This window comes from Equus quagga, chromosome 9 (assembly GCF_021613505.1).
Source record: "Equus quagga isolate Etosha38 chromosome 9, UCLA_HA_Equagga_1.0, whole genome shotgun sequence".
In the NCBI taxonomy this organism is placed as follows: Eukaryota; Metazoa; Chordata; class Mammalia; order Perissodactyla; family Equidae; genus Equus; species Equus quagga.
Window position 1 is genome coordinate 81,135,597 of NC_060275.1, and position 22,895 is coordinate 81,158,491.

The window sequence follows — 22,895 nt, forward strand, 5'->3', positions numbered from 1 at the left end:
TCCTTCCCTTCTCCTCCTATCTCAAGGAGTTTACTCCTCCAAAATTTCAATTTGACATAATAAAACAATTTTGGGATGGTGAGTAACTATAGCATGGTCATCTATTACTACTAGGATTTCACTCCTTGAAAATAATTTATGTAAATTAACCAAAAGTAGCTTTCTTTATAAATTTAATATAATCCAACCTGATATTGGTTCAAACATCAGATTTGGGTGGGAGGGGGGGTAGTCCATGAGTCTATGTGTGTGGTAAGCATTGTTATAAATCAGATAAATGTTTTTCATGTCTATTTATTACTATTTTTCAGGTCTTATAGATGTAGTTTTGATTAATAAAATGCAAATTTATTTTTAAATATGACTGAATTGTTAATTGAGAAAATATATTATGGCAAAAAGCATTCACTGGATACTAAAAATACAATGAACATTATGTGAGAATATACAAACTTTGAATATTAAATAGAGGTCCTTATACTTGGACATGTTGGGATCCTGTATTCTATAGTACCAGGGCATTAACATTTCTACAAATTTCTGTTGGGATTTTATTCTATTGAATTGAATCTAGAAGTTGGTCTTTCTGTCCCATTCATCTCAAAGAATGTGGAATAGATGGGTGGACCCTGGCAAAAGTATCCATGGATGAGAAATAAAAAATTTAAAGCTTGAAAATCCAAAGGAAGTTGATAGTTGGTTTCTTTTGGCCCCATGGGCCTGATTTCCACAAAGGAGTTGCAGAGAAGCATATTTCATATATTCATAAACTAGTTACTGAGTGTGTACCATTTACCAAGACATTGTTTTAGATGACTAGAATAGAACAGGGAATAAAAGAGACAAAAATGCCCACATTCCTAGAGGTTACAATCTTCTTTTATTACCTAGTAGGTGAGAAAAAATGCTAACCAAACTCTCCCCATATGATGTTTCCCAGATAAATCACCACCCCAGCTTTGGCAGTAAGATGAAGATCCTAGAACTAAGAAATGGTTACAGATAACTGAAGGATTCTGCAAACTCATTACTAAATCTTACCATGCTTTTATCTTATTCATTTCTCTCTCAGTAAATAGTAAAAATAACTCTGAACACTTAGAACCACTGCAAATCTCATTTACCAACACCCCCCACCCTCACCCCACCATGACTTTGGACACCATCAAACGAAATATTCATTTCTGAAGGCAACACTGATTTAAAAAAAAAAAAAAGTTCACCTTTATTTCTCAAAAAATTCCTGCAGAAAATTTATTTTTAAAATAAAATGTCTCATAGGGTCTTGTGAAGCAGTCCTTTAGAGCCATTCAGAGGGTGCAGCGGGTAACTGTCCTACATTCTACTACATGGGAACCCCCATCAGGGGTTCCAAGAGGCATTTTGGGAGGATGGAGGATCAAGATAGCTGGTTCTTAAAAACAAAACAAAACCAAACCTGAGACTTAGGTACAAATACATGCACACACAACCAGCCTATTAAATAAACATCAGTATCAGTCATCAGCCACAGAAGAAAGAGAAAGTTCACAGGAAATAAGTTTTGTTGACTGCCCATTGGCTTCTTCCAAACTTGAAGCCATTCTTCATCCCTACCCTGAAGTCCCTGCCCTATTGCCAAAGAATGAAGCTGTGACTGCCCCTGATCCTTCCTTCTTCCCTACTTCATTCAACAAACGCCGAATGGGCCAGGCCTGGGGATACAGGGAAGATGCCCAAAAATAAAAGGATAGGCCTTCCCTCAGAGAATTTTCAATCCGTGCTGTCTTCTGGGATGACCCCAGTTCCCCATCTGGGTTGCTCCTACTGGGCATTTAAATGGGCTCTCACCTTAATGGGATCAAGTTATTGAGGACCTTAAGCGAGGCTCTGCTGGCGCTTTTAGTGTCTCCACGGGAAGTCCAAAAAGGCTCTCTGTTTGGGCAAATCAATTGTAAGAACACATCCCTGCCCTTGAGCTGATGTGTCACTATCCCAAGGCTTGGTAAACAGACTTCAAACCGCATTTCAGCTCCCACTAGCCCCCTCCGTCAGTTGCCTTTGTGCAGGACAAAGATGTATGGTTCTATGTGGTGGCCCTCACTGGATGGGCACTCTGCAGGACTTAGCCCAGCCCCATGCTGTCTTAGGGGGACTCTGGTCCAGCCCCCACCGGTGAAAGTCCTGAGGTTCATGGTGTTGGGAGATGAGTCTCCCACATCTCTCTGTGTTTTGTAAGCAAAGGCACTAGGTGACTCTGTTCTGGAGGATCTTTTCAAAGATGTTTGTATAGCAAACAGCCATGGAGGATAGAGCTAGTGTCTCCCTACTGAGCAAAGGGCAGATTTGTTTACTGACCAGTATAATAAAGATAACATATCCCTCTGGGATAAAAGTCAGCGGGTTTGTTTGCAGCCTATTAGAAAACATTCAGGTCCCCTAACCTCAGAGTTCCCCTGCTGTGACGCAAACCCACTGTATGCACAGCATCCACTTGGGCCTTCAGGTCACCCCATGGCACTTGGGAGGCAAGGGGAACCAATGGGAGCATGAAGTTCGTGCTGCTTGCTGTGTTGAAAGTAATAAAATCCTACGAGTCTGGTGTCTGCCAGCATTCTTGAAACTCTGGCTGGCTCCCTTGAATCTTGCAGGAAGGGTTAAGTCTCAGAGCCTTCACAGTTCTTAACACTTGAGAGAGCAGCTGGGCTTCTATTCTGGTAGCAATAGCAGCAGCATATGCCTCATCGACATCCTCCATGTCTAATCTGAGTACCCACTCGGGTCCATCACAGGAACACTGCCAGCCTTTTACCATAAAGTTACCTTCTTTGATTTTGCAAAGGGTCCTTGAGTGGCCTCCCTAGTTAGGTACATATAAGGTAAGTAGCCACCCATCATTTTGGAAGCAAGCATATCAGAGAATATTTTGACTTGGCCAGGGATTGGGACACGGCTGCTCTTGGTGGAAGATGTTAGGCAATGCTCCCTGCACTGCGCCCCTCCATACACACCCATATACCCCCGCCCCCCCACTCAGCATCCATGAATTTACAAAGGGCAAAGGGGATAAGGAACCTCCAGGGAAAACAGATGAAGCAAAACATCCTCATCAGCATGGCTCTGGAGTTTCCCTGGCATTTACAGAATAACTCTTCTCAAGGGACAAAAATCTTTGTTACACTATGAAAGACGAAAGATATGCGAGTCTTTGAAAATCCCCACCGTGCGCCCTCAAACACCCTGACTGTGGTCTCTCAGGTGCTCTGCTCTGCAGGTGCCTAGGGTTGTAGGAAGACCCCCGTCCTCCCCTCCCCCACTCCTGGGTGGATGGTTCCAGACAACCCCCAACTAGAGAGCTCCCTTTATTTTCTGTGTTGAGGTTCCAGACATGATTTCATTCAGAAAAAATAAAAAAGAGTTCTGCTTTTTGATATGATTAAAAGCTTCTGGTCTCGTTGACAGCCACTCGAGTTGAGGAATACGTGTATATATATATATGTATACACACAAGCACAATATTTATACTATATATAATATATACAAATATATGTACATATATAATGTTTTAATATATTATATACTATAGTATATAATAATAACACATTACCATATGTCATAATGTATCGGGATATAACAGTAATTCTGAGCCAGAGTGGATGGTGTGCAGGCCACGCCTGTGGATGAACCACGTGCACTGCCCTGGCCTGATGTTGGTGAGGAGCAAGCTGTTGTTGAACCCCTGGATGAAGTCTCGTGACAAGAAGCAGAGTGGTAGGTTCACATCGGGCTCCTGGAACTGCTTTTAACTCCTGCCTGATCTTTTTTTTATTAACCTGATTTTAATGGACCGATTTCCAGGTTTTAATTAGCCAGCCCCACCCCACACCATCCTGGAGGACTATGGAAGAATTCTCTGCCACCGCAAGTTTCATTCTGTCATTAGGATGGTCAGGAGAAACTAGGAGACTTTATGTCGATCTAGGTGGTCTCCTACTAAGATGCACTTTTACCTTGTCAGGATTGTTCTGGACAATCCCCGACCTCCCAGAGGGCCAGTACCTAGGACAGGAGACCCTATTTCTGCTGACAGTGCTGATCCTTCTTCTCCCAAGGCACAGGCCTTGGAGCTCAAGGAGGTATTTGAGGTTGGGCCTTTCTGACCTTTGCTCATTCTACCAGGGGACAACATATTGGATACCATATTGAATTTAGGTGCTGAAAACTGCGGCCCACAATCACCATATTTCCAAGTTTCATTTGCCTTTCCAAGCATATTTCCAGTTGGATCCCCTACAGGACTCTGTCAAGAGAGTACCACCTCCATTAACCACAGGAAGTGATGACTCCCTCAGTCTTTACTAACACAGCCTGGCCTGCAGCCCACCCTCACTCATTGCCCACTCCATTCTGCCCTTGTATAACCTCGTTGGTCAGCCTCATCCAAGAGGCTCTTCCAGAAGGCCTGCACTCCACTTCTCTTCTGGGAGTGACTAAGCAGAGCTTAATCAGGCCCAGATGAACTTTCTTTCTTAGAGAGATCCCTTGTCCTTTTTGTTTCCAGGATAGACCCGGGGCCTTAGAGCCTGAGTTTGAATCTTGGACTTACAACTTACTTTGGCTAATTTACTAAATATCTCTATCCTCAGTATTCTCACCTGCAAAATAAAGACTAAAAATAGTCCTTACTTCCTAGTGTTGAGGATTAAATGAATGAGGGTGCGTTACATATTTAGGCTATACCTGGCACATAATAAACCAACAATAAGTATTAGATATTGTTATTTTGGCAAGTGCTGGAATTGACCTTGGCTTTGCCAAATTCATTCATCCATCTGCTCATTTAAAATGTATTTATTGCACACATATGATTTCCCAGCTATTGTGATCAGCCAAAAATTAAGGGCAGCCATCTTACATAAATTATAAATACATATACAGATTCTAATGTGTTAGTTCTTCTGAAGATTTTTTTAACATGATAGGCCTGGAAAAACCCAAAAGTTTTAAAATGCTCAGATTCCTGGTGTGAAACTTTTATTTCCTTGGTTAGGAAAGTCTCCAGTGGCCAAACCACCATGACCTCTGAGAGCAAATTTTCACTGTCAGCCACAAGAGGACCAAGTTAGGAAATTCATGGCAGGACTTTCAAAGCTTCATATCTAATTAGGTTTTGCAAAATGTAGACCTGATTTTTCTTCACATTTATATTCCTCTCTATTGAGATAAATACTTCTAAAGTGAGACATATAAAATAAATAAAAGGTAAAAAGATATTTAAAAGAGAGACAGTACGTCTGGACAGAATTACTGCTCTGATAGCTGGTCTTGGGAAGGAAGTGGATCCCCACGTCAGCCCTTTAAGGGAATCTCATGGTTATGACATCAGGCCCTAGAGGGATGTGGTCAGGGTTCAAATCCCAGCTTCTACCATTCCTCCTGGGTGAACTTAGGCAAGTTACTGACTCTCTCTATGCTTGTATCTCTCTCTTCTACAAAGGTGGGCAATTAAAATACCTACCTTGTAAGATTACTATAGGGCTAGAATAAAATGATACATCTAAAACATCAGTGTGTAATAAGTGTTAGTTGTCAGTGCCAGTCACTGATCAATAATTTTTCCCATGGGCCATTCTTTCAGAACAGATACTCTCCTAAAAGGAAAATTCTTCACCAAAGTCTTAAAATTTCATATACTACTATTTAGCTGTTTTACATTTTATTAAATATAAAGGGTAATATTATACACATTTTTTAGATGTAAACACTGAGAGTCCAAGAGTGGTTCTTTTAGTTTATAAAACTCACAGATGTCAGAAAAATGACACAAACTTTGATCATCTGACCCCAATTCCAAGACTTTTTTTTTTTTTACCTGTACCAACAGACCAGGAAGAAAAAAATGACCAAGTTCTTGGGAAAACCATTAACTCTTCAGAAAGTACCATTGTCTCTATCTGAAAATGCACCGTGGCAGGATATTCTCAAGGTGTTAAAGTCAACATATTATCTATCCAGCAGCCATTCTTCCAGAAAGCTTCATGTAGAGTTGGAATACCAACAGGTACTGAATTCCAAAAATTGGGAAGGGAGCCCACGTCTGGCTGACAAATGAGCAATCATGTTAGGTGTAAGAATCGCAAAGCCAATTTTCTACAGAGATTCCAAAACAGGGGAAACATGCTCCACCTCTCTCATCTATCAGTTTGAAAACTGGATGAAGTCTCGCAGAGGCTGGGGAGCAAGGGTTTCCTGCTGGGGAAGGTAAAACAGTAGACCCACCAGAACAGCCCTCGAGCCTCTGACTGGGGCTAGCTCTTCTGGAAGGCTGTAGAAGGGGAGACATTAAAAAGGTTGTGTAGAATACAGAGACCCTCCAGAGGGCCAGGCACCATACTAGGCATTTTACACGTTACCCCACGTAATGCGTACCATTAGGGGGGCCAGTCAGAGCAGGGTGCTTCCAAGAAGCTCTTTTGACACAACTTTACTTTTTAAAAAAGATTACCAGGCAGTCAACTGCCCCATCCTGACCCTCACTCCACCCTGCATATCTCCTCATTTATTGTTTTCCCTGAAGCCTCTTGCCTAGTGTGTGCTATTTGTATTATATTTTCCATCTACCCCATCCCTGAACCTAGCCCACCTCAGCACACCCCCACTCCCTTCCTCACTGTTGGCAGCAACCAGCAAAATCCATATTATTTGGAAATTACTTTGAATAAAGTATCTGAAAATCCACTCTTCTGACTCCAAGGGACATTTGATTAAAATGAATTCTGACATCAACACGATCAAAAGGGGCAAGGATTGGTAGATAACATTTCATTCATAAGAATAATTCATAGGAAAATTATGAGAGCTTCCTCTCAGATATTGGAAGGTAGTTCTTCCCTTGTGTTCTATTTCTAGGCTTAAAAGTCTCAAAATTCTTCTCTCAGTTCTAGCACATCTAAGCACTTCTATGATGTTTCTTCTCTATTCATGTTGTTCTCATATTCTTGGTCTTTTCCAGATTGAACAAATGAAGTTCATTTATCAATTGCCACACATGGGCCACTCCACGACGAATTCCATTTGCATTTATCAATGAGTAGCTCTGATCGAGTTGTATATTTGGACATGGCTTTCCTTTAATCCATCTTGAACTCTAAAGTAAAAAATCATGCATTTGGTGATGTTCTCACCATTCGATTTGAGGACACATGTGCAGATGGCATAGTGACGAAGAACACAGGCTGCTTCGTTTTGAAGCCTAGCCCCATCCACTTGCATTATAAAGTAATACTGGGCAAATTGTTTCACGTCTTTGTGCCTCAATATGGTGTGAGGATTAAGGGAGCTAATATATGTACATATATTACATATATATAATATATTGCAGATGCTTATTACATGTGTCAGGTATTCTCTCAAGTGCATATATATATATATATATATATCACATATATATCATATGTGGCCCAGGTTTGAACAATGCACGTGTTTCCTGGCTAGCTTTGTAAAAGTGCTACTAAAAGAGAAAAATGAGAGATGAGTTGATTTTTCTGTCATGCATATTACTCAGAATTTTTTTTCACTGAAAGTTTAATTACTTGACTTGTTCCCCATGCCAAATGTTCTAGAGTCAAAATAGCTGCACCAAGAAGACCTCATCAAAATGTCATGTACCCAGTTATTTAACCAGTAAGGTATTGCTATATTGTGACAGTGAAAAGGGGAGATGGGTAGCCTTAGAAGCCCACATCCTAGTTCAGGCCCACGTGCGAGCGTGCTTGCTGGTGAAAAAGGATGGGGAGGAGAGCATACCCCTGACTGAGCCATCATCAAAAGCTTCAAAACTTGGAAGGACTAAAACCAGGAATCGTTTAGACCAGAAAAGAGAAATAAGTGAGAGGTCCAAGAGGATGGAAACACCCAGCTAAGCCACTCTCCTAAGCCAGCATTTGCTCAGTAAATAAGAGAGAGAAAGCAGTTAACGCTCACACTGCCCTCACCTCTCCCTAGAGCCATGGCAGACACAGCCCATCAACCAGAGCTTTCATTCCTGCTGAGCCCAGGCGACGTCACAGATTCCCTCTCAACATGATGCTCCAGGTAGGTTTGCCCTTGAGAGCTGTCATTGGGACAGGCTACACAATTTGTAGGGCCCAATGGAAAATGAAAATGTGGGGCTCAATGTTCAAAAATTATTAAGAATTTCAAGATGATGACAGCAGAGCATTAAACCAAGCGCACAGCCCTTCTGAGCACGGGGCCCTGGCCTTAGACCCATGAAGTCAGCCCCGTCTGCCATAGATCAGTTCCCTGGGAAACAGACATTGAAACCCTGAGCTCTGCCTGCAGGTGGTTTACTGGGGAGTGCTCTTGGAAACATATCTACAAGGGGGTGAAGGAAGCAGGACAGGGCAAGGGGAGAAGCTGAACTGTGATGCAGTGGTGGCAGAGGCCTCAGGGGATCCCAGAGGAGCCCTGGAGCTGAGGTTGCCCTTATAGAGGCAAGGTGCCTGGGTCTTATATCCCCACCATACTGAAATCCAACACTTAATGGATGCAGGCCCGCTCCGACAGGGCATGGCCTTGGGCAAGGCGGCTCTCTTTGAAAGAGAGTAATTCCCTGAAGGACTCAGCTAAGGCTTCAGCCGCCAACATTCCCAGTATGGGGGGGGGGGAGGGGGGGGGGCAGGAGTGCCTGGTCCTGAAGGGAGATCTGGGCTGAGCACCACAGCATCCACTGCCTGTGCCACCCCCATCAATTGATGATGGATATATTCCATTCCTGAAATAGATGTCGGAGTTGATGGCTTTCTGGGACCAGTGTGACAAGGTCACTTCAATAAAATAAAACAAGGCAAACAGCAAGAAAAGAGAATACCAGGAAAAGCACCCGGAATGTGGTGCCACTCCTTCACGCTGGGCGGGGGGGGCGGGGGGGGGGGGGGGGGGCAGAAGGCCAGAGGTGCTGATTCTGCAGGGAGGCTGGGGAGCCAAAACAGGTCCCTAGAAACTTGGCAGCTTCTATGCTGCTTGTATTACCTGTGTTTAATTTCTTGTATTTTCCCTTTTCACATGGAAGAGACACTGGCATTTCCAAAATGAACTCTACCGAAGATCAAGAGATAAAACAAGGAGCCAGCTTTTGTCTTTGTTGGGCTCAAGAGGTAGGGAAGAGCATGTCTCCAGGCTGGGCAGGGAAGTGGCAGATAGACTGGAAATGGGAGAGCCTCCAGGGCCAGGAGACCAATCAGAAAGGAGCAGGGACCCTTGGCCTCAGCCCTGGAGGTCTCATCTACTCACATCACCAAGGCTTCTGGATCCCGTTTACAATTAAGGAGCCTCCGCAGGCCTAACGGGTCTATTTTAGATCCCACTGCCAAGACTTCTGAGATAATAGATGTGAAAGGCTTATACATTGTGGGGGTTGTATTATATTATTATTATGTTAGCTATAATAATTAAGGCTTCTGATTATGATAGGCACATCTTTGGGAATACTCTCTACCAAACTGCCCAGATCCATACAAGTGTTTTTTGAGACTCTCAAAAACACAAAATGTGTTTATGACTACCCATGAGGAAGAAAAAGATGCTCTGTACACCAAGTTCAGAAATTAATCGCTATGAAATTATTTTCTGGCTGCTTTAAAACTGTAAAATTTAAAGTTCAATAGCTTGTGGTTCTATTTGTAGCAAAAATTTAAAGTTTTAAAGTCAAGTCAATTCTTAAATTTCCAGGGCGTTGAAACAGACATATCGATAAGCATTAATTATTCTAAAAATGCTTATTTTATGAATATGAGGGGCCAAGCTCCTCCCAGGTGCTCTCGGAGGTTGACAGGTCGAGGCAGGGAGGCGGCAGCGGCTGCAGAGCTGGGCACCCGAGACGGAGACCCCATGGGGAACGCTTCGAGTCAAGCCTGGAGACGAAGCGACAGCCGGGGAGGACCAGCGCTGGGGCCGCACCAGCCTGGACCGCGGATTCGGGCACCATCCCCGGCCGGGCTGCGGGGCGGCCCGCGCGCCCTCCGTCTCCCTGCGTGGGCTGGAGGGCTGCCCGGTGGCGGCGGATGGACCGTCACCCCGGAGCAGTTCCGGGAGCTCCAGGAGGCTCGCGGCGCTGGTTGCTTGGGCGAGCAGTTCCAGGAGTGACCTTCCTATTGTGAAACGCAAAATCATGGTAGTCACATGTGTGGCAAAAATAAACATTGAATCATAAGTACAGCAAATAAGTAAATAAATAAGAGGGTCAATAATTTTAAAAATTCCTAAATGGAGTGTATTTATAAAACGAGTTCAAATGTACTGTATATCTTTCAGATTTGCAGTGCATTTTATTTTTATCTGGGGTTTGATTCCCTCATTCCCTCACAATGTTGGCCGGTTTTATGTGTGTAACTCTGAGTGAAGTAAGTGCTCAGAAATGGTTTGATCTTCTGGGACAGCGGACTCAATTGTTTACAGGCTCCAAACTACTAAGAAAATCCCTAAGGGAGACCAACACCTCCATGAGAAAGAGCCTTGAGCCCCTGCCTCCCCTTCCTGAGCCTCACTTCTAGGGCAAGGCCGTCTTCCCAGATGTCCTCATGTGCAGGAAAGAGCCAGGTCCTGGTTCTCGTCTTCCACACCACCCTCCTTACCCGGCAGAACTCGGATTTAACGACAGCCTGGTGAGGAAATTCACTGAGTCAAACATGTTAGAATACATGGAGAAGGTGTGCACACGAGCCCTGGGAGGTGGGCAGATACTCTGACGTCCCTTTCACCTCCCACCCCGCCTTGGCTTCTAAGGGCCTCCAAAGAACCCCTCAAGCCATTGAGCATTGAAAACCGCTCTCCTAAACACTGCCTGCTCGGAACAGGGTGTTGTCAGGATCAAAATGAGATTCTAGTCGTGAAAGCGAAGAAGAAAGGATTCCAAGTACTAACAGATGCTTCCCTTGTTCATAATACTTTGTACATTTCTGGACAAGTAAACCAACAATAAAGTAAGTATCGCCCAACAAGACTAATAGCTGCATGAAGGCAAAGTATATGGCTTTTCTCTCTGCACCTTTGCACAAGGTAGAGCCTCAGGAAATACTTGTTGACTCTAAAAGAGCTTACGATCCCCACACATGGTAAACTGGATGTTCAAGCACCAGGGAAGCTCTTGGTAATTAAGCTGGCAGGTCTTCCAAAGGATCATTCATAAAATACAAAATGCTAATGACAGGCAACAGTGATTGAGTGTTTCTACCAGGCAGGCACAGTTCTAAGTGCTTTACATGCTTATAATACCTATGAGAAACATACTATTTTATCCTCCATTTCAGATGGGGGAACTGAGGCTTAGAAACGTTAAGTAACTTGCTCAAAGTCATACAGTTACTAAGTGTGAAAGCTTGGTTTCAAACAGGAAGGTCTTGTGCCAGAGCCCAGGTTCTCAACCACTAAAGCTCAGGAGAAGAAGAGCAGATGTTGGTCACGGTCCCTCGAGCCCGTCTCCCTGCTGGGAGTCCTGTGTTCCACGCAGGCAAAACCAGGAGAACTCTTGATTCCAGCTCTGTTCGGTTCTACCCATTTGAAAAGGCAGAAACGGAGGTTCAGGTGTATACACTGTCTTGCCCAAGGTCAGGCAACTCGTTGAGGTAGGTGTGGTCCATCACGGTTACTGAACTATTTAGTATCTAAATTATCACAGCGCCTCAGCTTCAGGATCTCAGTATGTTTTGGGAAGTGAGTGAACGTCTTTAATTCCATTTAAGTCTTCTGTGAAGCCACCATCCCTGCTGGGTACACAAAACACAAGCTTCTCAGTCCTTGTATTTGCAACTATAGGCAGAATTTTACTGATCTAGGGGAAAGGACTCACTTGAGGAATGTGTTAAACTTTGCAAACACCTAGCTTCCATCTTCAGATTCAAGTTCACCAGGACTGAGGTTTTTAGCCTTTTGTGCTAGCAAACCAGGTGATTCCAGTATCAGAAAGACACTGCCCTGAGCTGGAAGGAATACTTCTTATCTGCCTAAGACTTGGCTAAATAGAAAGAACTTGTGTATTTTCTTTATCAAGAAACCATGACAAATCCCCTCAACCCTCCCTGGCCTGGAGCAGGCCCCTTTGGTGGTCAGAGCACACAGCTCCCCTGTGTGGCTCAGCCCCCTTCTCCGTGGTTTGGCTGGGCTCCTGGGAAAGGCCACACCACTGAGAGGGAGCCCAACAGCATCCTGGGCCCGCCCTCGTTCAACCTGCATGTCTGCCAGGGAAGGCGTGCAGTTTGACTGTGTGCAGGCCACCAAGATGCACCGACAAGCTGAGACTCAGTTTGCAAGTCCTGGTTTCCATCCCCTGCTGGTGCCAACAGCTCACTGTGCTCATAAGCCTCCAATTCCTTCCACAGGAGCCAGTTATCTGCTAGACTTCCTTTGTTCTGCGGGGCTCTATCTTGGCATTTCTGTCAAGGACATGTTTTGGCTGGATCCACCACCCTGGCCTCTGTGCATCTCTGGAAAGCTGAGCTTAAGGAAACATAGCCCAGGAGGTAGAAGGGGAGCTGGATTTTTGTCTGGCTGAATGCAGAACTCTCCAAGGAAAACGTGCTCCAGGGACCAGGGGCTCAGTGGACCAATGACCAGCATCTTCCCAAGACTGCCAGCAGCCCCTCAACCTTTCAGCAATTGGACTGCTGGCCGGAGCAATGACATGCCAGCCTTCTTGAGATCCCTGGTTAACTCTTCTCTGTGCAATAGGAGAGGAGTTGGAGGGGGGCATCTCCTTGCCTCTGTTAAATAGTGTTGCTGTACAGTGCAATCTGCACTGGCCCCATTTGGGTGTTGTAGTGGGAGCTGAAACTCACAGACCACAGCATTCATTGACAATGAATGGCTATGGTGAATGTGGCTATTCCCCCAAATACTTGTATGGCATAATAATCATGTGCAGCTCTGCTGGTGTCACGTCTACTCAGAAAAATCCTGTACATTATTTTAAGTCCAGTTCAAATCCCTCTCCTCTCAGATCTCTCCTCTAACTTCTAGAGAGTCCTTAAGCTAATGGTGATCATCATGTGGCTTGTTCGATGTTCTATATGTGGTGACATCTTCCCAGTCTCTTCTAGAGAGGAGAAAGAGTGTCTTTTTCATCTTTACCTTTGCCCTAGAGCCCAGAATTAAGCCTTACAGTAGTTGCTCAATAAAAGTTACATTCATAACAGCCTTAGGTAGAGGAGAATAATCTCAGTCTTATAGACTTTAATATTCAGCATTTATTTATTGGCAGAGAGAGAAGTGAAAAGGAATTGGCCAGATTGTTTTATTTGGACCCCTTCTAAGCCCATACCAAGTGAAACATCCACTGAAACAATTGCCTGGTTTAATGGTATGAACTCTGACTCTGCGATAATTGATTGTCCTTAAAACCATCCTGGATTTGTTTCCTACAAGAGAGCAGGGGGCTGAGCACAGTTCTGAGAAACATTCCTTTAGAGAGATTTCTCAGCACTAAATAAAAGAGTGGCTTCTTAACGTTGCAAAAGAGGTCCAGCTGTTAGTTTTGGCCCGGGACAAGCACTGAGCTGGCTCCAATCAGAGATGGCAGCATGAGATAAACATGGCAGTATGATGTCACTGAAATAGCCTTATTTTCATCAGAAGTTAAATTCAAATGCCCTCAGTGAGATGGGTTGTTTTGTTTTGCTTTGAATTACCACAGCTTTCTAAAATTCGTTTTTGCCTCTGTAGGCGATGGAATTTTCCAACAGACTCCAAGTTCCACGGAGAGAGGCTGGGAAACCTGTGCTCCTCTGGGTGCCTAGAAAGAGCTCTCAGCACTGCCTGTGCAGCAGTAGGTGTGCAGTCTGAGCCCTGCTTCCTGCACTAGACGTTGACTGGCATGTCTTTCAAAAGGCCGTGAGGCCCTGGATTCAAGGGTGATGAATCAGAGACTGCACTTGTCTCTCAGTAGAGTCAATGGATCCAGACCGCAGCACTCAGGGCTACTACCGACAAAAGAAGTGGTAGGTCAGCTTTCAAAATGAGAAGAAGCTCCAAGAAGAGCAGTGAGGGTGCGGAGTCCCCCAAGGTGTCTCTCTTCCCACCCACCACCCCTCAACACACACACACACACAGGTCCATTCCATCTCTCTCCGTACCCGAAGGCATCTCGTGTAAGCAGTCTGGGAGCTTCTAACTTTGGAGGGAGAGCTGATCCAGACTCTTGCATCAATTCTCCCACCCATGTTCACAGAACAGGGAAGTGGGGCTATTCAAGCACAGCAGAGCTGGGGCAGATTTGTTAAATCATTCAGCTGCAGAGGTGAGACCTGATGTCATCATCAAACGCTCTTTGATTGTTGTATAGGGAATGAGTTAGCTGAGTGGAATATGAAGCCAACTCTCTGGATTCAAATCCTACTATTGCCACTCTTCTGAATCTGCTTCTTTGTGCTTTAGTTTCTTCCTTTATAAAATGTGATTACAAATCCTGACCTCACGGGACTCTCTAAAGGATTTAATGAAATATTCCTTGTAAAGTGTTTAACATGGTAAGAGCTTAATAAATGTCAACTGATATTATTTCCTACTTAGTCTTAAGGGAAAGTCTAATTTTCCTCCATAATGCAAGGATGGATTGATCTCTCAGCTGAGTGTGATCTTGTCTTTCTATGCCCCTAGTTCCTAGTCCTTTCTTTTAGTAATTTGGACAGTATTTTAGTTCTCATATATAAGGTGGATTAGATGTACTCTTCCAGAGAGAGCTAATCCTTATGTAACTCAGATAGCAACCTTGTACAAACCACTGTGTTTGGTACTGTGGAAAACACACAATAAGCATTTAATCAGTGTTTTAATTGAACTATTCTCTGGCTTCAGCAGAAAGGAGGCCCACCAAAGGTAAATGCAGCACCCTAGGCACAATCGATATACTAATCACATCAATGGTTGGCTTGATCTATGTGAAAGATTCTAACACAGTGACAGGAATTCAATTGGCCTTCAGATTTATTAAACTGTCTAAGAGTAATATATTCAAATTCATTTTTACAGTGATTTGTACTCTCACATACAACTCCTGAATCTGAGTGAGTAGAAAAGTAGAAACTGAAATTTGAATTTGGTTAATGGTGACGTAAAGTTTTCAGTGTTGCCAGACAACACTTGCACTGCTTAGATATGCAAATGGTCATTTTTTTCTCTCTCTGTTAGAGAAGCAGCTGTAAGACAGGGAGAAGAACACAGACTTTAATCTGCGAATAGGTATGATCACACCCTGATATATAGAGACACTGAGATTCAAAGATATCAAGGGACTTTCCCAAGAGCCAGGATGCAAGCCTCAGAAAAAAACCTTTTAAGTGAGACAATGTTTTTGAAAGCACTTTGTGAGTAGCAAAGTATGAAGTAGCATTCTTGCAAGCCACAGACATTTAGTAAGCAGCTACTCTGCTCAGTGGCCATGTTGAAGACATCCCAGTCTGGAAGCAGTTTCCAGTGTAGGGGATGCAGGTGTACTGAAGACATGTGTCCAGGGCACAGCAGAGTGCAAAGGGGGTAGTGGTCACTTCTAGACAGGTGAAAACAGAGAGTTTTCTTGAGGAGGAGACACAAGAACTGACTCATAAAGCTGAGTAACTATATGTTCATCGGAAGGACAAGGGAGGAGAAAAGAAAGTCAGGGAAAAGGAGCAGCATGGGCTGGGGAACAACGTGATTCACATTTTTGGGGTAGCTGCCTGGAGAAAGGATTGGAAGCAGGGATGCACACCACTGTAATACACTAGGCAGCAGATAGTGACCCCTGGACTGAGGCAGCAAGGTCTTGAGGGTGAAGAGGCTGAGATGACAGAAGACATGTTAAAGACATAGAGTTGACAGAATTTGCTCATTTTTCCAGCTTGGAGAGGAGGGAAAGATGGAGGTCAAGAATGACATTGACGTTTCCAACTTGAGTACCAGGGAGAACGGTGATCTCATTCACTGAGAAGGGAAACCCAGGAGGGGAAGATAATGATATGCTTGGCTCGATGATGTCCTCTCAGGTACCTTTCTTGGATCTGAGTCATTGCAGATGACTTTGCAGACCTCACCTCTTGATTCAGAGTAGTTTCCTTTCACTCAACTTCCTGGCGTCTTAGCTAACAATTAACTGCAAGAGGGGAAATGCAACAAGCCACCTCTATTTTCCAAATGATTATTCTGCAGTAAAACATAAAGGCAACATGGACTTCAAGTGGAAAACTTAGGTACATGCTCTTAGCACAGTGTCCATGTAATTTGTTTTTGGGGATGTGTTAGGGGCTAATAAGCACCTGCTGTATGTTTATGGTTGAGTAGCAGGACTTAATAGGACCTTGCTGAAATGATAATTATACCCCCTATGAACACAAACCGTAGGTGTGGGTAATGGAAACCTGCAATAAGGCCTGGGCTCCAGGAGTTCAGGTACATCTGCATGTAGGTTGAAAAGTCTCTGTCAAAGAGCCCGTGGGCATTTTAACAGGGATCTTCGTGGAGCCTCCACTAGCCTCCACTGAAGGCAGGGGCATCTCTTCTAAGGGGATGTAGCTCCACAGGGAGCATGGGTTGGCCAATGGTCAGTGCCTTTGGTGAACACAGCTTTCGGAAGAGGAGCTTGGGCTACATTCTAGCCCCCATTGGTCCCCTCATGTGCTCCCTCCTGCTTAATACAACTGCAGCCACTGTGTGAGGCAGCCCTGGGACCTCAGATAACAAATGCTTTTTATTTTATTGACCAGTTTTATACTCCCCATCAGGCAAATGTCTACTTTGGAACTGTATGTGTGTGAGTGTGTGTGTGTGTTCCAGCCCGTGTAAACTGAGACAGAAAGTGTCAACTCATTATATGATTAAACGTGTCTACAAGCAGACAAAGGCATTACTATTGGTTCATCTGGCAAATGCAACATATCTTGTTCCTAAAGAAAATATATTTCTTTTGTTTAACTTCTGTGTTTTGAAATTAATGTTTGCTTGTTTTTCAAAGAAAAAAAGTCCTTGAAAGGGAGGAAAATGTACTTGGTAATATTCCTAAGGCCAGCCACACCTTCCCAGGACCTAGCCATGTGAGTCCTCTTGGAAACATGCTAAGATTCTTCCCCATCTCTAATTAATTTCCTTTCCAATCAACAGACCTTCTAGTCACTAAGTGCTGTTGACTTCACTCCTAAAAGCCTCCCATGTGTACTTCCCTCTGCATTTCTACTCACCAGACCCTTAGATCACCTCACACTTGGGTGTTTTCAAGAAGCTTGAACTGTTCTAGCTTCTCCCAGTCTTTCCAACTCCAAGATATTCAAACCAGATGGATTAAGGGAACCAGCGACTGAATAAATGGATGGATGGAGAAAATAAATGAAATTTACATTTTTTAGAACAATTAATTGAATTTAGTTTCTGATTCTGTGTTCATTTTCTTTGCTATTTAAACAAATATTTTGGGGCTGGCCCCGTGGCCGAGTGGTTAAGTTCGCGTGCTCCGCTACAGGCGGCCCAGTGTTTTGTCGGTTCGAATCCTGGGCACGGACATGGCACTGCTCATCAAACCACGCTGAGGCAGCGTCCCACATGCCACAACTAGGAGGACACACAACGAAGAATATACAACTATGTACTAGGGGGCTTTGGGGAGAAAAAGAAAAAAATAAAATCTTTGGAAAAAAAAAAACATAAACAAATATTTTAATATTACCTCTTCTACAGCCCCCAGCCCACAGGAGGATCCAGGCATGAGAACCTGTTATTGGAGATTAGAGAATCTCTTATAACAAAGCACAGCGTAAAGAGCGTTGAATATTTACTATGTGCTAGGCACTTAGGGCAATATGCAAGCATTTATTGAATAAATAAACAAACAAATGAAAGAACAAGTCTCCACTAATGGCAATTCTAGATAGGGCCCAAAGCACACCCCCAGGAAGGGATGGAAGCAGAGCAGCTAAATACCACATGATCATGCAAAAACTACATTTCCTTCCAGTAGGAAAAGTAGGACTATGCTTTTATTCCTGTTTTTTCCATTCAGAGCTTAATGCCACAGATTAAAAAGCTAATTGCTCTGTTTTCCAGCTAGAAGGAAAAGCCCTTAATCTTTAAAATCAGGGTCTCAATGTAGATTTGTGTCCATAAGGATGATGTGGAATCAGATCCCATTAGTAGATCCCAAATCATTTTCTTTCCTTACTCAGCATTCCAGATCATCCTGAAATGGAAATTATTCTATGAGAACAGAAGAGAGGATGTGAATATATGTCCAAGGAATCCATTTTTGAATAGGTATTGAAATACGTTAAGAATCCGTTCTCTGTTGTGTCACTTTCCAAGCTTTAGGACCTACCATGGGAGGCAAGCTGAAGACAGATTCTCTTCCAAGTCAACATGTTCTGACATGTTCAAGCTTGAACTTTCTTGTATTATTATTTAACCAGAAACAAGCTAACGCAATCTCCCACTGTAATTTGCTAAGTTACCCACAGACAGTGCAGAGCAGGATTTCCCAACCTCAGCAATGTGGAGATTTGGGGCTGGATAATTCTTTGTTTTGGAGATGGGGGCAGTCCTGTACATTGTAGAAAATTTAGTAGCATCCCTGACCTCTACTCATTACATGGCAGTAGCTTAGCACATCTCCCCCCTCAGTTGTGACAACAAAAATGTCCCCAGATATTTCCAAATCACCCGTAGTTGAGAAACACTGATTTAGAGCAGCAGCACCTCTCAAATCCAGGTTCAGCCAAACGCAAACAGTCAGCTGAAGGGCGATAAAGAACTATGCTGCCTGCTGTTGTGATGACAAGGACGTGGGACAAGGAAGTCGAAATTCTCCCAGGCCCAGTAGATTTAAGATACTGAACAGGTAGTTTACTACAAATATAAGAAGTGATTGAGTCTATCTTCACTGCCTACCCCTAAGATCTTGCAGATTTTTTTTTCACGAGAGAGAATTTTTTTTTAAATAATTATAGTATCTGTATTATACTGTATCTTCATGTCAATAATCTTTCAATAACAAGTGACAGAAATCCAATTCAAGGTGGCTTAAACAAAAAAGAGAAACTTTCTATTGGGTCACGTAACAGAGAACCAAGGATGGAGTTAGCTCTAGATACAGCTGGGCCAAAGGTATTCAGACAACGCCCCCAGGAATATTTCACTTTCATCTTTTGGTCATATTTTTCTCTATGTTGACCTTGTTTTCAAGGTGCTTTCCCAAGATGGTGACAGAGGTGGCCACTGAGGCTCCAGGCCAACATCCTAGTGGAAAGAGAAGAGTAGAAAGAAGAGTATCTTTCCCAAGAGATCTGGCCAAAGTTCCAGGGTTAAGTGTCATTGGCCTGACTTGGATCACGTGCCCATCGATGAGCCAATCATGTGGCCAGAGAAATGGAACACTCCAGAGCGTTCCCCAGGCTTCTCAGCATACTCTGTGGTAGACATCCTCTAAGACAGTCTCCACTGGTTCCTGTCTCCTGGTTTTTATGCCCTTGTGTATTCTCCTTTTCTTGAGTGTAAGCTGGACTCAACTCTAACGATAGACTACAGCAAAAGTGATGGGGTGTCACTTCTGAGATTATGTTACAAAAAGACTGTGACTTCCGTCTCACTCACCCTGCTGTCTCGTGAACTCTCCTATGGAGAGGCCTATGTGGCAAGAAACTGACGGCTCTACCCGAGAGCCAGCAAGGACTAAAGGCCTGTCACCAGCCATGTGAGTGAGCTGAGAAGCAGATCTCCCCTGAGCTGAGCCTTGAGATGATTACAGCCCCGGCTGAGACCTTGATTGCAGTCCTGTGAGAGATCTTGAGGCAAAAGCAGATAGACACGCTGCACCCAGATTACTGATCCATGGAAGCTGTGAGATAGTGTTGGTTGTATTAAGCCATTAATTTGTGGGATTATTTATTATACAGCAATAGGTAAGTAATACCATGCACCCTCGCTCCCCCACCCACCACACACACACGCACACACACATACCCCCCCAGGGATACAGGATGAGACCGCTTCACCAAGCACCATGGCCTGAGATTGGGAAAGGCATAGCCCCATAGGAATTCTGGTGCTCAAAAACACACATATTCATTATAATATCCAATTTAGGCTATTTTGACTGAATGTACAAATTTCAAAATATAAAAAGGAAAGAAAAACTGTAGACTTTCATGTGACTGCGTCAGGAATAGATTTGTGCTGAGCTGGCTTACGAGAGAGTTTGCAAAGCCACATATCCTGGGGGTGAGGGTGGGAGCACAGTGTTGACAGCCATTTTTCCCTCCATTTACCCCTGGAGATGGAAACTGCTGGACACCAAGTTTGAGTGGAACTTCTCTATTGCTTTAGACCTGTCCTCTCTGGATTTTTAGTTTCCTGAAGTACTCCCCATTGACAGGGACAGTTTATTCTCCTTCCCGTTAAACAGGAAATTGAACAGCCTAAGAAGAAGCCAAAATATCGATGAATCTTTTGCTGCAGTATCACGAATTTGTAGTTCAATTTTGAAATATTGGCAGTGAGATCTTGATTAAAATTTCTCTTCCATGGGCCGGCCCGGTGGCGCAGCGGTTAAAGTGCGCACGTTCCGCTTCTCGGCGGCCCAGGGTTCGCTGGTTCGGATCCCGGGTGCGGACATGGCACCGCTTGGCACACCATGCTGTGGTAGGTGTCTCACATATAAAGTAGAGGAAGATGGGCATGATGTTAGCTCAGGGCCAGTCTTCCTCAGCAAAAAGAGGAGGACTGGCAGTAGTTAGCTTAGGGCTAATCTTCCTCAAAAGAAGAAAAAAAAATTCTCTTCCAACATGTCCCTGAAGCACAAAATAAGGTACTTATAGGCTCTGAGCTGCTGAACGTGTGACATGTAGAACTGAATTCTCCTTGTTTTCTCACCTCTATGTCTCCATGTACCATGCCCGGTTCATGGTAAATATCTCGAGAAAAATAAAACCCCTGTCAAGCATCTGATCAATAGAAAGAGTGAAAGCTAAGTACTAAGGAGACAATGACTTGCTAACGATAATGCACTGGAGCGCAAGTCTCTCTGAATTGCCCGTGGTGAGCAGTCATAAAGTGGGGAGATCTTAGGAAACAACTTGGGGGCTGGCCCAGTGGTGCAGCGGTTAAAGGCGCATGTTCTGCTTTGGCGGTCCAGGGTTCGCTGGTTCAGATCCCGGGTGCAGACATGGCACCAATTGGCAAGCCATGCTGTGGTAGGCGTCCCACATGTAAAGTAGAGGCAGATGGGCATGGATGTTAGCTCTGGGCCAGTCTTCCTCAGCAAAAAGAAGAGGATTGGCAGCAGTTAGCTCAGGGCTAATCTTCCTCAAAAAAAAAAAAAAAAAGGAAACAACTTGAATACCCAGAGAATTCAACATCAAGAATGTTATTACTTAGGACCATTTGGAGTGTATTATTTTATGCAGTTTCTACATAGTGTGGTATTTGATTGATACTATATAGCATGCAACTGATTAAGTAATTTATTTTCAGGGTAGTTTGATCCAGTAAAATGCTGAGTGGGACACTGATGGATTCAGTCAAAGTGTGTTTTCAGATTAATAGCTGCTGAATGGGCTATTGCATATGTGATCCTTCCATAAACATTGAGATCCTCACCAACCACATTTCTTTTTTTTTAAGATTTTATTTTTCCCTTTTTCTCCCCAAAGCCCCCCAGTACATAGTTGTATATTCTTAGTTGTGGGTCCTTCCAGTTGTGGCATGTGGGACACTGCCTTAGCGTGGCTCGATGAGCAGCGCCATGTCCGCGCCCAGGATTCGAACCAACGAAACACTGGGCTGCCTGCAGCAGAGCGCGCGAACTTAACCACTCGGCCACGGGGCCAGCCCACCACATTTCTTTATAATGAACTGAGCACACTTTTAAAGATCTGCTTACTCATAGCTGAGGTAAAAAAAAAATTCCTATTCTGTTTCTATGACCTAAAGTGAGTAAAATTTGCAGACGCTAAAGGCATGGGGAAGAAGAATAGTGTATCAAATGAGATCTTTGAAGAGCCAAGGGTTCCACCCAAGGTCCAGGTTATAAAGAGCCTTATTTGTCTTTCTTTGTATATTTCTCCAAAGGGAAAAAAAAAAGAAAGCTGCAAGAGCTAAAAAGGAAGTTTTCCTTTTCTTAGTTTGCATTGATCTGCATTTCCCGAGACGGTCAGAATCTCACTAATGGCAACAGGACAGTATTTCTCCAGCATCAGCTCCCTCACGCACTTTGGGGGAGGCTAGCTGCCTCGAATTCTCCTAAGCAGTAGCGGAGGCTCCTGGGTGTGTTGCCTGTGGGGATGGAGGTGACTTGCCTGTGAAGAGACAGCACTGTTCCCTCCTGCACGTTCTTACAGCCGCAGCGCGGGACCTGCTGGGTCCTTGTCTCCTGCTTCGGACACTGTCGCCTCTCAGTGCCAGATCTAGAACCCATCCCACCTCCCCTGTTTCAGAGACCTGCTGGCCTCTGCATCGCGTGCTCCGGCAGTCTCCTCCCTGAAGTGCAGCAGTGCTGGGCTACACCGCCTTCTGCGTTCAAGCTCCCGCAGAGACGAGTGAACAGGCTCCTGGCTCTCTTCGTCTTGCCACTTCATCTCCCCAGGACTCTGGCACACGTTCTGGGGATTCAGAAAAAGAGCAAATCCCAAAAGTTCTAACTGAGCTCTCTCTGATGCTGGCCTCCCATCCTTGAGCAGAGTTTATATAACTGACTTTCTTTCCCCTGAAGCGTGAGTCTTGCCATCCCGCTGGCCATGCAGGCAGGTCTGAAAACCGGGGACACGTGGCTTAGGGCCGCAAGCTTCGACACCCCCGAGTTCTCCCACCAGGCCATAGTCACTGTAGATGTGAGTCAAGCGAGACTGAACCCACATCTGAAACACAAAGCAATGTGTTTGGGAAGATCCAAAATACTTTCGTTGTTTTTATGG